At 39.3% G+C, this 15,969-nt stretch overlaps 1 long non-coding RNA gene across 1 annotated transcript; it reads left to right on the plus strand.

Moving 5' to 3' along the window:
- The first annotated feature begins 203 nt into the window (after positions 1 to 203).
- Positions 204 to 14,694, plus strand: LOC135450691 (uncharacterized). Its single transcript, XR_010441128.1, has 3 exons — positions 204 to 627; positions 1,389 to 1,504; positions 14,258 to 14,694. It is a non-coding gene; the product is annotated as an uncharacterized LOC135450691 (long non-coding RNA).
- Positions 14,695 to 15,969: the final 1,275 nt, after the last annotated feature.

Genomic DNA, 15,969 nt, shown 5'->3' on the forward strand with positions numbered 1-15,969 from the left:
CACTCAGGGCAAGCACCAAGAAAACCAGGCACTCTGTTATTAAGGTCACACAAATGTTTTTAATGGCACTCTTTCAGGCAAAAAGCAGGATTTTAGCTTGCAGCTGACTGCTCTTGTTCAGGTGTGTAATTGCATCTAGCCTGATTTACAGCAGCTGAGGATCTGACCCAAGATTGGTTTTCTCTCTGTAAATACAGGCAGAATTTGGGTTGAGGCTTTTATGTGTAGCAATTAAAAAAGCAGCGAAAACTTGGCTTCCGCTCATCCCTGAGCTCAAGTTTCGCTTGTTTTGTTGTTTGTGGAGCAGTTTAGGGTGTTTGGATGTGAGTGGCCAGGTGTTTCCAATATTGAACCTCTTCGTGTGGAAACGTGCACAGATAAGAGAGCTCAGTCTGTCACAAGCCTTGCTGCTGCTCTTCCAGCGTTTGAAGTTCTGACTTGAAAGGACTGACTTCTGAGAAATCGAGGCACAGAGTCCCAGCCCCTCTCTTTCAGCAGGAACTCTGTGACAGAGATTCAGATTAGGAGCTGGACTCGTTCTCCAGTGAGTACCCCGTGCCTGGCTGGGAACTGTGTTTGAGCTCCACAGTGCTGCTTAGGCTCGCACCTCCCCTCTGAGAAGGCAAGGTCAGTATTTGTGCCCTTAGCACCTTGTGAATAACCATGTTTGATGCTGTTTCTTGCTTTCTTGTATTTTCATCTTTGGAAAGTAAGAGGGTTTTCTTCGAAGTGCGCTGTTACTGAAGTTGAGCTGTCTTTAAGTCTTGCAAAGACCATAGTTTGTAATTCTGTAACTTTTCAAGTTTGGAATGAGTTGAAACTTTTATTTCAACCTACTGAAGTTCTCTGCTCTGTGCTTTAAGATCCAGGCAGGTTTGTACCCCTATTATTAAATACACAAAAGAATTAGGAGAATTCAGTGATAAATTGTGAAAAAGGCAGCGTTGGTGTTTTCTTTTTTTTTCCTTTTTTTTTTTTCTCCCTGTGCTCTTCACGTGGTGAAGCTGTTTAAGTTTTTCTTACTTTTTTGCTTTGCCTGCAAACTCTGTTAATTCATTCTAGAAAAACATCAGTTGGGTAAACAGAAGTATTTATATGTGTAGCACTGCAACTCCTACTAAGATGCAAATTGTGCTGCAGGGAAGATAGTTTGAGCTTTTCTTTCCTCCTCGCTTTTCTTTTTTGACAGTCGGTTAATAAAGACTCAACAATAAGCAGCTGCCTGTGATGTCATTTGGGACTTTGTCCACAGAGCTTGTATTTACAAGTACTGAGCAACTACACAGCAGCAGCAAACCCAACTATCAGCAAACTTCATGTCTGCTGTTACTGAAGGGCTTTGGTGCTGTGCAGGGTGTAGAAAGCTAACTCTGTTCTTCTAACCACAGACTTTTAAAGCTTGGTAAATAAACACTGGATAAACTCAAGAGAATTTCTGGACTGCAAAGACTTCTTACGGTTCTGAGTCCTCCAGGGCTGGCATGTTTTGACTGAGCTGCTGCAAGTAAGGCTTTTGCTGTTTTGGGGTTTTTATCATCTCTGTAAAGCTTATTTTCTCTAGGAGTGTGTCAGCGTTGCTATTTGTAGTTTTGTTTTAATTAAAAGAGCGGCAAGTATGTAGTTGTTAGGAGTAATTACAGCCATGCATCTGACTGCGGTTCAGGACAAATGAAAACTTCATTCTGGCTTTTGTTTGTATGAGATTGCACTGAAGTGGCTCTCTCTTAATTTAAGTGATGAAACTTTAGCATTCTTAAAAGTCTCCTGAGTGCTGTCATTAACTGAACAAAAACTGGACTGTCGGAAGATTGTTCTCTTGTAATTTAATTATTTTTATTTGAATATTCTTATATTTGAATATATTTATTTCAATATTTGAATTTTTAATATAAATTTCTTGTATTTTTTAGTACGGATTTATTTAAAAATTGTTTTGTTTCTTATGCAGGCATTTATTTCAAACACAACTTGATTATTTTTCACTTTTAGCTCCTGTTCAAGTTCTGGAGGTGTATAAGTTTAAAAGAGAGAATCATACAGTGCTTTGAAATGTGATACCTTTTGGATAGAATGAATTCTCAGTTATATGAGAAACTGTAATTTTTGTTTTGGGTGTTTATGTTAGGAATCACATCACATCCTGAAATATCAGAGCAGAAAAACTACCATTCTGGTAGCTGCTATGAAAAAACTTTGTGCTGACTGCTGTTTGTGGGACACACCTCTGTTTCTGACCAGGGATTAACTAATTTTCAGGACAACTAGCTGTGGTTGGCATGGAATTATCTGTGTTTGACAGAGGAATAAACTGGTCCATAGATGTGGTTTATTAAAATATAGTTTACCCACTTCAAAAGCTGGTAACAAACCCCAGGTCTCTTGCTTCTCATTTCAATCTTTCACCAGAAGCCCATTCTAAATTACTGTAATTTCAGTTGTAGAGACTTTTTCTAGGATGTAACCTAATCCCAGTACTGTGTATGAGGAACTTTTTATTTCTGTTTACCTCTGTTTAATGATCTGTCTTTGTGAAGACAAAGCACATTTCTGAGGACTGAAATCAGAAAATTATGATTGGCAAGTGTATGAGGGTAAGTCAGTACAAATCAGTCAGATAGGAATTGAAGGATTCCTCATGAATTATACTATTTATTGTGGTTTGTTTTGCTTGCTACTGACTTTATTTGCAAGGCCTCTCAATCCGACCCAGCAACAGATTTTTTGGGGCTTCTTATTAAGGTCAAAGGGGCCACAACTGCAGATGCCCCTCTCAAGTGACCCTGTTTCTACAGCAGATCAAAACTGTCCAGCTCTTCTTTTTTGATGCTATAATGTGGCTTGGCATGTGGAGATACTGTGCAATTCAGGAGCTGTTGTTCTGTCTGTGCAATGGAAGCATATTCTCCTGGGGGTGGAGGGAACCAGCCTAAATTTAGCTCTGCATTAATACCATGGGAATGGCAAAGGATTGTGGTGTTTCAAATGGGTGTGTAAATAAGAGCATATTTTTATTCCTCAGGTGTTCATCCTCATTTTTTCAGAAATAATATTAAAAATTGTTATATGGTCTTTAAAAGATGCTTTTGTAGCTCAGAAACTTCCACCAAGTGCAGGAGTGAAGAGCAGAGAGTTGTGATAGACGCTTTGCTTTAGGCAGATGGAAAGGGTTTGATCCCTATCAGTGACTCCTGAGAGCAAATCTTTCCTTTCCTCTGTCTCCTTGTGGCCAGTAAAGATGATCTTGTAAACTGATTATTTACACTTGCAAAGTTTATTTTATATTGTTGGCAAATATACAAAGAGATTGTATAGATCTCTTTGTATACTTGTATAGATTGCATATATGCAAAGTTTACAAAGGTATTGTTGGCAAATAAAAAGCCTTTGAAATCTTAAGAATAATTAGGACAAAGTGAGACTAAAAATCCCTACTCAGGTTCCAGTTATCCTTCTCACTTTAATTTTAAATGCAAATTCTAATGTGAATTTTACTGCTTTTAAAGAAAACTTCATGGGTTCCCATGGTATTGTTTTTGTGCATGAATTGTGTATAAGTGTTTAGGGGGTTTAGATTTATGAAAGTAGAAATCCTGCCCCAGTAAATGCAAAGCAGGAGGGTACAATTCCACTTTAGTCATGAGCTAATCTTCAGATAATTCCCTTAAAAGCAGAAGCAGACACTCAAAACCTGATGAGCCCGTGGGCATCCAATTTTCATTTTCCTCTTTTGCATTTTCCTTCTCACATTTACATTTTCTTTCTTATATACCAATGTGGCAAATTAGGATATTAGATTGAGCTCACTTTTCAGCCAAGGGATCCCCTGGTTGGATTTTTCCTGAGAAATCTGCCCAAAGATACTGAGTATAATCTGATAATATTCTGGGATGGCATTAAGAGGGACAATCGCCAAGAGAATGTCAATTCTTTGGGCTTTCTCACCGTCTGAAAAGAAATGGAATAAGAGCAGACTCCAGCCTGTAATCATCTGACAAGTGGGATTGGGGCTGGATAAAAGGCAGGGAACAAAGGTGTCAGAGGGAATCTCAGCTGGCTGGGGGGCTCAGCTCGGTGCAGCCAGGGCCAAATGCAGCAGGATGCTCTGCAGCTCCTGTGTGGCTCTGCACGTGCTCAGCTCCTGGCAGCACCGCAGTGATGCTGGGGAAAAATCCATGCCAAAGCTGCCACAACACCTTCAGATGTTAAAGCATGTAATATGCTGTTTTATTACTGAAACAGGATAAATGTACAATGTAAATAGAACATGAGCCATTAACACTTGTAATTCGCTGTTCTGTAATGTTTACTGATACTGCTTGTGCAGCATGCAGGAACCTGAATCACATTAGGTTTCCCCTGATGGTTACATGAATTAGTCATGATGTTTTCAGGATGAAAAGTTAGATAGCTATGATGTGAAAAACACTGAGAAATCTTTTTTGTGCCCATTGCTTGGCACTGAGGTGGATCAGATAAACGGGGTTTGTACAGTGGCAATGGCTTCTGGAAACGGGCTGTGACATTGCCTGTGGGCTGTGAATGAGGCAGACCCTGAAAAGCAGGTTGGATTATAAAGCAGTGGATAAAAATTATGTTGCTGAAATATGGCCTATTAATATTGACACACAGCAAGAACAAATGCCACTGTTAAACTGCATGTTTGATAAGCTTTCCACAGGACAACCCCATTTGTTTCCAGAGCCAAACCAGCCTTGGATTGTGTGTGCACACAATAGGTCTGGACAGAATCAAATGCATGTCACAAATTATTTTCTTTGACAATGCTAATTGATTATTATAATTCATCGTTATCTAAATTGTTAAATTCAATACTTTACCGTGTCCTTTTGTTTCTTTGTTGCTCAGACATAATACAAAAAGGAAGAGTTAATTACCACATGCAACAACACAGGCAAATTTCATTGTCTGCTTCACTTTGATTGAAGCTGTATTGAATCACCACTGTGGATTTTCAGCAATGGTGGAGAAAAGAAGGAATTCTTTTGCAGTGAAGTTGCTTTTGGTGGTAGTTAGCATTTGTGCTTCAAACAGTATCCTTTTGGCAGCTGGGCTCTATTATGCTTGTTTTGCCTGTACTAAATATTACCTAATAGTGCAAACTGAAATCACATTGTGCATCAATCCTGTGGGGAATCAGTGGCAATTCTTGAGGAACACAGCACAACTTGACACAAGTAGAAGGATTGCATTTGTTTCTAAAATTACTTACTCCTCTAGATATGAGCACTTGGCTTGTTTTTTCAGTGCTCTGTTGATGGCCAGAGCTGCATCTGGTGGGAAGTAACGCTCTCCTCAAGGGAATTCTGGAGAGATTAAGTGATGACTTAATTTATGCAAAGTCCTAAAACTCTTCTCTACCCTATCTTGTAAGATTTGGTGTGACTGCTGTAAAATGTAGGATCTTTTCTGCTGCCCTGAAGTGATCTGATGAAATGGTACATTGTGTTAAGATTTTGGGGGGTTATTTTGCCAGTAGAGGGCCGTGTTAAACTGGATAAAACACCTCCCTCTTGGACTCACATTTTCAGTGAGGAACAGCTTAGACCATATGGTTGTTTTCAACAGCAAAATGAGTAAATAATTAGATCTTTTAGAAGCTATTGAATGATTAATTATTTAAAATCAGAATCACATCACTTTTACAGTGCGACGCAGTTCTGTGTCAGTGTAATCAGACTGAATTCTGGCCTTTAAAATACATCACACCTACCTGTTTATTCTGAATTGTTCAAGGTTGATAGATAGAGCCCTAATAAGTCATTAAGCTGACGTGATCTACAGCAGCAGCATGTGCTTTTGCTATAATGACACAAATGAGAAAAGAATTGTTTTTCAGAGGTACAATCACGTTTGCTTTTGATGTGGCCTATAAACTAGAACTCATTATTCAGGCTCTAGTGCTGCAGGAGTTGACCTTTGGCAAAATATTTTGTTATCCTCAATCTTTTATACAGGCCTTTTGTGAACTCTGCTCAGCTCTCATTTTGCTGATTGCATTTAAAGTCATTTATTGCACAGTGTTTGCCCTTCTAGCAGATGTTAAAGGATTCACTGCCTCCCCCTTAAAGGCTACTCCTCCTCAGCATCTAATTATAACCTACACAAAAGATTAACAGATGTTATAATTGTCTTTACTCATTGATTAAATAGTTTCTGCATGATTTGCTCTCTCTTCCTCTCATTGCTGATTTGTGAGGTCTTTCTGGATGAGGCTCATGCATCTGCAATTTGTTAACAGTGCTGTCTTCAGTTTTTAACTTTTTGTGATTGTGGCTCAGTTTGAACAGGTTATTGCTATTCTGCTGGGCAATGTGACAGAAATGTGTTAAAAACAGGTGCATGAATACTTGCTTTGCACACATTCCTGATCTTCCTCTTCCTTTTAACCACTCCATCTAAAACATATGTGAAATGTAGACTCATTTTAATGGATTTAAACTGAAGGCTGGAGGGGTAAATGCTGAGTTGCTTAGCAGTGGTTTTGTCCCTATATTTCAGTTGCCACTTGCAGAGGAAATTAGTAGCTGATAAAATCAGTTTAAGAAGAAAATTCCTAGGAGGAATTTTCTAGTAAGACTTTCCTAGTAGGACCATTAGAAAACTGTTGGGTTTTTTTATGAGGTTAATCTCTCTCACCTTTTCACAAAATTAAGATTATTTTGTTATTGAGCTAATTAATCTTGTTTGTGTTTTGTTCACATGTTGAGGTGGGGGCTCTGTTCTTGGATGGATCCATAGTCCTTCCCCTACAGCACAACAGTGCTAACTTAGCAACTGTTGTTTTATGTTCTTATAAATCTTATGGCATCTTGAACAGGACCAGACCAAACAATGTTCCTCTTCAGAGGGGTGAGACATCTTGCACTGGAGATTGATTCTACCAAAGTGTTCCTTCCCTGTTTGGATTCTGTACAAGATTTTCCTACTTCCTTCACTAACACAGATGTGAATAAATGATAAGTCTACAAAAGCTTCCATGGTAGTCTTGGGAAGTCCCTCAGTTCTGTGGAGCTGCATCTGTCCCAAGGTCTAAGCCTGAAGGGCTTTGACTTGCTTTGCTCCAAACTGGTGCAACAAGAAAGAAAATGAATGGAAAATATTTTGTCACATGTTCTCAGAAAAAATCTCTTAATGGGTTAAAGAGAAACAGGTTAAGGGCTTGAATTATGGGCTGGGTTATTCAAAAGACTTAAAGTATTGTGATGTTTCCCCAGCTCATCCCCCAAATCCTCCTCAAACACAAAGCTGTTTCCTTGATTCCTAGCCAGAGAAGCACCTCTTTTTGAGGTTGGGCTCACCTTCTCTGGCCAAAAGCATTTTAGCATTTTTTACTACCAAAAATACTTGAGCTCTCTGTGGATGTCTGGGATTATTGATTCAATTATTGTTGGTTCATGCATATGTGGGACACCCTATACCATTCTATTTTGTTGGTGCTGTGTGCATTCTTCTCTTTACAGAGAACACCATACATGGTGCTGGCTGTGAGATTTTGATAGAGAACCTGCAGTACTTTTGGTTTTCATTTGGTTTTTAATGCTGGTACCTAATGTGTAATTAATGAATTTTAATAGTGTGATTGATAATCTTTGCAGTGCACAAAAGCATTTGTCCAGGGACTCAAAACTGCTCTAGAAACAGAGGTACTTTGTTTGTGAGATTAGCAAAGAACACTGTATTCCTCCTTGTCTTTAAATGACATCTCTGTGCCCCTGAATACTTTGAATTTATGAGCTGGGGGGAGCAGATTATAGATTCTTAATAAGAAAATTCCAGGGTGCCAACTGTGCTTGCAAAGTGTATTTTAATCATATAGACACCTGTCTACTACCAACTTGTAATATTTCTTAGAGGTCACTGAGCAGCCAGCCAGCTGATGGAAATCACTTTTATTCAATATCAATCTTATCTGAGTTTGAAACACTAATCCAGAGGCAAAATGCTAAAATCCCAATTATCAATAATGAAAACTGTCTAATGCCCATATTATGCTGGAGGTAAAAGGCCCAGGTTCTCATTGCAGTTACACATGAGAAAAACTTAGAAAATACTAAAAGTTCAGCCAAGTCATTAAGGATTTTTTACACCTGCTGCTATGAAGGAAAGCATTAAAATGAAACCTGGTGTAATATTTTAATAACCAGCTCTCTGTTATGTCACTGCCTGCTAGCTCTAACTTTTGAGACCAATATCTTCATCTGGATTTTGAGGTTGTACAGTAAATGAAAGAGACCACCAAAAGACTGACAAGAGTAGCACAATCTACAAGGCCTCTGCTTGTCTCTCTGCTGGAGAATCTGTAGACTTTTCTAGAATTTAATGATGGGCTTTGCTAAAACAATAAATTCCTTCCCTTAAGCTGCAATTCTGTCCTGATGCTATTGATTGGGAATGCATCTTGATGTTCATGACAAACCAGTTCTGTCATTTATAGTTACCAATTTGTCTTTAATCAAGTGAGTTGCTTTTCTTTTTGAATACCAGAAAATTCTTCTGTTGCAAGGAAAAGCTTTCATAAGACATTGCCAAGAATTTATCACTTAGATGATAGTTTTGGGTGCAGACTTGGGAACAGAATGGTTTGTAAGGTACACAGCCACAAACCCTAGGCAGGGTTTTCCTTGCTCCTAGCAGGGAGCAAATCTTACTGATGGGTCCTGTCTCCCCAGAAAAACACTGAAATGTCCCTTTTACCCACTGGCTGCTTGCTTGAAAACTAATTATGCTTTACCTGTTTTACTTATTCCTCTTCCCCTGAATTCCAGGGTTGGATCCCATGTGTTACTGGGGATTCTGAGCTTGGATGCAGAGTTCAATAGTTTATAGCTTTGGGAAGCAGAACTGAGACCCCTCCTGATGTTTCTGACTTAACCAGCCCCTGCTGAGGATAGATCCCTTTAGCTCCTGCCATGCTCAGCTTGGATGTGGTGGCTCAGCCAGCTGTGAATCAAGGCAGAAGCAGAGATTTATCTCACAGGATCCTCATCCAAGAAGGGGAGAAGGATGGGAAACTTGAGTGTTTAGAGCACACCTTTAGGCAAGAAGTCCCATGAAGGCCCCACCTGGCTTCTTCTTTTCTTTTTATTTCCCTTTCCTGGAGTCCCACTCAGAGTTTCTCTTCTCTCCAATAGCTGCAGGTAATATTAATGTGAGCCAGCAAGAAAAATCAAAGATGAACAGCACTAAAGACTGCAGCAACCTGCTTAATTCCTCCACTATTAAAGAAAAATATGAGCCTGCCCTAATTATTTTTTTTTTAATGCTGCTTTAATGCTTCCTAGTTTCCCCTGCAGGGAAGATGGGTTTAAATCTGTGGAGGGAGTAGAGGATATCTGTCTCACCTATGTAGCTGCTTTTGGTGGCAGAATCTTTTCTTTGCTGGCTTTAATTCAGTTCTAGCTGAATTTCTCCCATCAAATTAATTTTGACAGAACAGCAAAGATGTGAATGAGAACTGAGTGTCTTCCACTGCACAGAGCAGGGTTTGGAGAGAGGATTATTGTCCTGTTTGAGTTTATAGTGATGTGCACATCTGGTAGATAGAGAAGAGTAATGACACAGAGAAGCAGCACTCATAGAAAGTTTCACTATTAAAGTCTTTGACAAAGAGGATTTATTCAGGAAATGACACATATATTACTACCTTCACAGGGCAGTGGAGAAACAGAGACAGGAGAAGTCACTGAATTTTCTAAATCTCCAACTCAAAATATGGGCAAACATTTAGGGTTTACCTGAAATGAACCAAGCATATCCTTTTCTTCCTTGCTTACACTCAAAACAGGTTTTTTTTCCAGTCCACTCTGAATTAGTGAACCTTATATAGAAAAAACCCCAAACTTTTAAAGGTTATATTTAGTCTTCAAATTCACAGTGGGTCATTTAGAACATGCAAGTGTATTAACACTTTTCCATACTAATAACACTTTTTATTTCCCAGCTGAATTTTGAGCTAAATAGAAATATTGAATAACTTTGGTTATTGCAAGTCTAGAGAGGTGCATAAACTATACACTTAAAGGCTTTATTTGAATCTGCATAGCATTACTTCCAAGAAATAATCTAGGTAAAAATTCTCCACTTGGAGTCATTACATGAATTCTATAGAAAAAAAATGGCTGAAAAATTCTGTGCCAACCCAACTGTTGTTTCTAAAAGCAAAGACATCTTTCAGATTTTAGTGAAAAACTGACTTAAAAATTGCCAGTAGTTTTGGTTTGGATTGTGTTCTTTTGTTTTGTTTTTTTCTTTTTAGTTGGACTGTTTTGATTTTGCATTCAAAATGGACAGATGCTTGAGAGAGAGATTAAGGAATCCTAATAGCATAGCTCATTTCTTTCTAATATTTTCTGGATAGTATTGTATCCATAATCCCAGAGTGTTGGATTATTATCTGTAATGGCAGTCTGTATTGGCACTGACATTTCACTTGGTAGATGAGCACAGGTGAGCTAAAGACTGAGAGAATCATATAAAACATAGAAGGTCTGTGAACCTTTTAAGTAGAAAATTCATTATTTTTTTTTAATTTACATTTTTATTGCATTTCTGGCAGATGGAGAAATTAGAAATCAGAGTGTGACAAACAGTCTTCATACTGAGGAACTGGAATAAGCACTGCCAGCAGCTGATGGCATGGGGAGGAAGGAGAGAGTAACATTTTTTCAAATGCAAAAGCCTTTAATTGTCTTTAATGTGGATGAACTACTGCAAAGTACAGAGATGCTGAGACAAAAGACTTTTCTTCCTCATCAGGGTTGTTGGACATCTCACTTCTGGCAATATTCTCACTTTCAGTGTTTTGGTTTTTTTGTACTTCATCCTGCCCCATTTTTTCATATGACAATGGTTCCTTTGATTCTCTGCATTGGATTTCACTTTAGGTAATTTCTTCAGCCACTCAGCATCATTTCCCCTTCTTTATTTCTTTTCAGCCCACCGTCAATAAACCTAATCAATTTCTTGCTGTCCCTACTGTTAGGATATGTCTCTCAAACTTGTGTGGATGGTCATTCCTTGACATTTTAGTCTCCTCTTTGTCATTGTTTAAAGCTGCTATGAAGGGACTGGTTATTCATTCCCCACCAAAGTCAATACTTTAATCATCTTTGCTGCAATTGTATGAATTCCATAAAGTTTGTCTCTATCCTTTTGGCTCAGGCTGAATTCAGCAACAGAGATGAGATTGTTCTAAAATTGCAGGGATAAGAGGTGGAGGGCTGCTTGGTATGCCAACACTGTGCAGAGTTCTGTCACCATTAAGAAAATATGCATGAAGACAGAACATCATTCACTTTTAATGTTTCCTTGATAGTTTTCTTGGCCATAAGATGAAGGTGGATTCAATCAATGTGTATCAATTCCTTTCAATTTTATGCTCTTCATATCCCACAGTCCTACATGCTCTGCTGTGTAAGAATAAAGTGAACTTATATTGGCTGGGATATCTCCCTGGGGTTTTTCTTTATGTATTCTCATCAGTGTGTACAGAATACATCCCACAAAAAACCTGAAGGTGGTAGAGTTGAGTTGTACCCTGTCACCTTTCTGCTGTGACCATGAGGTACAGACACTGCTGAAGCATGCACGAGAGTTGGAGCTGAATTCTTTCAGGTCATCCTTAGGTGACCTAAGGTCAGCTAAAATGTGAATAGTCTTTTAGCTTCTGCAAAGGCTCAAAAGGTGGGCAACGATTTGAAGGATTTCAGTGCTCCTTATGGGAGCTAGATTAGTTCTAGCACCTCCAAATTCTGCTCTGGTACCATGTCTCTTGTGTCTTGTCCATAGCAGTGAACAGAGATGGCTGCAGAGTCCAAGGACCCGTAGCTGTCCTGACTGTACAGATTTACAGAGCTCTGAAGGCATTTGCACAGAAAAATAAGGGACACATGATTTTTCTCTGATAGAAAAATGCATGGTGTTCTGTGTGGGCAGCACCTGGAGCTGCCCAGCTGACTGGGGCTGTGTTCTTGCTTTGCTCCCTGTTAGTCCACCCCCTCTAACCAGGGGCTCAGTTCTGCTCTGGCTGGAGGAGATCAGTGCTCTTTCCCCTCTTGTTCTTCCCCAGGGTGGACTTTAGTCATGGTGGGGTGGAGGAGGAGATATTTTCACATTATGCAAATGGCAGAGTGGAGCCCTTTCTCAGCTGCCCCTTCCCAGGTCACAGAGGGATGGCAGGCATTTCACTGTAGCTTATCTTCCTTTATTTTTCACAGGACATAACGGGATTATGAGCTTGATCCACATTCTTTTCTGGGCTGTTATTGAACTAATACCTTCATCATGAGGTTATTGCCTGTAATGTAAGGACATCCCCTGGCCCACTGGGAGTGTCTGTACAACAAGGTGAAATGTGAGACACTGTGTTACAACCCACAAAGCCCCAGATTCATTAGGAGCAAATTCTGCAGCCTAGACGCTGACATTTCCCTCTGATGCAAATGAGTTTGGTTATCTAAGGATACGCAGAGCTGGATACTGAACATGTTACTAGTAACTAAGGAAATATTTTTTACAATACTTACTTTCTACAGGGAGTTTTCCTTTGAGCCATGTGAACATTTTGAAGTGTTACCCAGTGCTCAGAGGAGTAAAACCAGATGTCTGAACACTTTGTTAAGATGGTTTAATAATTCTTCATATCCACTGAGCTGGAATACCACACAAAATAAATGATCTTTTATTCCTTTAATCTCTGCTGGCAAGGAGGACCAAAAGGAGTTGCATTTATTTGGGATACTGTGACCATCACAGACACCATCATCTCTTTTAGCAGTGCAGGTGGGAGGGGTGGAGTGCACACAATGAACTGATGATTTTTAGTGGTCCCTCTGGACCATGATTACAACAGATGGGCAGGCAAAAGATGTGCTGACTGAAGTGCATCTGCCTCAGAGAGGGAGGGATCTTTAGGCACATTTCAAAAGCTCCTAGTTCCAGTTTCAAAAACTGAATTGGCAATCCACCATTGCTTGCAACAGAGACCCTGATACAGATCTTACACGTAGGTCTGAAATTCTTGGACTTTGTTGAACAGTGCTTTGACTTATACCAATAAAAGAAAAAATGACAAGAAAACAAAAATCAAACTGAGCAAAAAAATGGAGAATTTGACTATGTGTTTTAAATTCTTCAGTTAGTTATCAAACTGATTTGGATGCTCGATTTAATTGCATTTATTTTTCTGAATATTGGAACATATTAGATGAACTGGATGTCCTTGCCTCTAAAGAAGATTTGTAATTCAATGTTTGATGAGATTTTTGTTGAGTCCCTGCTGCCAACCCGCCACTTTACCATGAGAAATAACTAACCTCATTAATGATGTACTAGGTTAGAGGTTACATCTAGTTGATGTCAGAGGAGTCTTTATTGGGATATAAATGGGGCGTTTGCTTTTGAGCCTCAAATCACCACATAGCCCTGTAGGTGTGTGAACAGTAACAGTGAAATTTCCTCAGGTCCTGGAGCTCAGCTTCTGCAGGTGGCTGGAACTGACTATTTCTGACTAAGCTCAGCTGTGGTTCCCAGGGGAGACAAATGTGTGTTGAAAGCCCCAGAGGCAGCTGCTGATGTGTTCAGAGCATGCCTTTTGCAGGTTAACAGCCTTGCATTGCTGAAAGAGGCTCAGTGACTAAGGGAGTCCGTGTTTACCACATAATAACCTATTTCACGTATTTTATAATGGTATTTGGTAATAAATAATATATAATAATAGGTGGTTAGAAGCTGAGCCAAGAAATGGGAGCTTTGGATCTAATGTTTCCTTCAGCATGAATAGCCTCAGTCATGCTAGGATATCTCTGTCTTGGTTACAGGTCTTACAGTGTTCTGAAGGATTTGATTTCAGTGCACAAGCTAAGGATACAGAAACACCATTGTCATAATCTGTTTTTTATTGATGATAACACTATAATGTCTCCTTTTTCTTCCCCTGCTGTCCTGACTACAGATTCATGCATTCTATCTGCTTATCTTTCATCATTTTTGTCTTGATAATTTTATTGCATGATATGAATGCTTCATATGTCCCATAAAAGCAAACAGGGAAGAGTAATCCTTTGACCTTTCAACATTCTTTGGTGTAATTTACTGGCGATTGCTCTCCTCCCTGAGGCATGGCCCTGAAATCCTATGATAAAAATGGACAGCCAATCCAAATAGAAAACACTGAAAAGGTTAAAGCTTTGATTATGTTAGTCTATAAATGTTCATAGTCTTTTTTTTTTTCTGCCAGAAAGAAAACGAGAGCTGAAAATGGCAATGGATGAATCATGCTTATTACAGAATACGGAAATGATATTGGTTCGACCTGTTCCTGTTAATGCTGAAAGAATATAATCTTGAGCCCTCTCATTTTATGTCACTGCAACCCACCTTATCCTCTTAAATGAATGCATGCATCCATTTAATTAACCTGGTGAGATACTGAGATATAAATCTTTTAAATGCTTCTCATGCAATTCATCTTGACAGCTGTCGTAGTAATAACATCTTTAATGCCGTATTCTTTATTTTCTCATGTATTGAAATTCCTGGTATTATTTTGAGCACAGTGATAGGTTTGCTGGATTTAAGCCCTTAATCTTAACTTGTTTAAATCCTCAGTGCAGTGCAATAGAAAGCTTTACTGGTTGTTTAGTTTGCTGAATAAATGGAAGATTACTTTGCATGAAGAAAGCGTAAATATGTTTTGCAAACTGTAATTGAAACATGGTGGAATTTGGAGCTGGGATGCTTTCTTTCAAATGTTGTGTTTCTAGAACATGCTAGTGAGTCTCTTCTTTCCTGGCAAGTGATCACCAGTCAGAAATTGCATGAGACCATCCTATGTGCTCTACTGATTCCCTTATGAGGGATGGGGTAAGGGCAGGAGAGATCATTTGGCTCTGAAATGAGTCAACCCTTTATAGACTGCTGTGTGTCAATGTTATTGTACTTCATTAAAATCATTAAAAAATCAAAGAATCTTGGGATAGTTAGGAAATCATTTAGTCTAACACCCTGCCAAGGAAGGGTGGAAGATGAGAAGGTTCCTTGTCTAGCTCTGGCCCTTGCCACACTTCTTTGGGGGGCTTCTTTATCATGGCCTGGTATATGATGGGCAGATAGTGGTAGGACAAGGGGGAACGATTTCAAACTAATAGAAGAGAGATTTTGTGTTAGGTGTTAGAAGTCCTCTACTCAGAGGGTGGTGGATGAGTTGTGGATGCCCCATCCCTGACAGTGTTTGAGGCCAGATTGGATGGAGCTTGAAGCAGCTTGGTCTAGTTGGGTGGCATCCCTACACATGTTAGGGGGTCAGAACAAGATGATCTTTAAGGTCCATTTCAACCCAAGCCATTCTGTGATTCCATGACTGCTGGAAAGTTTTCAGTCAGAACTACAGGACCACTGAATTAGGGAGTGTGTTGGGTCACAAAACAACTTGCAGGGCACAGTTGACTCTGGGCACTGCCTGTACAGTTCCAATAAACTTTCTAAGAGCTTTAGAGACTGTAAGATATTTGGGGTGTATGAAAATTAATTATTCCACAGGAAAAAAAAAAAAGAGAGAGAGAACTGGAAAAGAATTTTATTCTGCCCAGATATTTCAGAACCAATGGACACATTTTTTTAATACAACATTCCAAAGCCAGTCAATATCTTGGTATATAGGCAGAATGCTACAGCAATGCTGTGTTTGCTGTCTTGTAATTCCTATAATATTCTACTCATCTAAGCATTTTAGCTTCCTGCATTGGAATTTTTCTAATTAAATTAACTCATTAATGCTGGCACATGGCACATTCTCCTTCCCTGTCTGCAAAAATGCAGCTTGTTAATCTAAATAGCAACCTAATCCACTGGGTGTGAGTGCATGACATGTACATTAGTGCTAATGAACTGCTGACCAGCCTCAGCAAATACCTGGGAGTATTTGGCATTAGGCAGGGCCTGCCCACAGTG

This window comes from Zonotrichia leucophrys, chromosome 7 (assembly GCF_028769735.1).
Source record: "Zonotrichia leucophrys gambelii isolate GWCS_2022_RI chromosome 7, RI_Zleu_2.0, whole genome shotgun sequence".
Lineage (NCBI taxonomy): Eukaryota > Metazoa > Chordata > Aves > Passeriformes > Passerellidae > Zonotrichia > Zonotrichia leucophrys.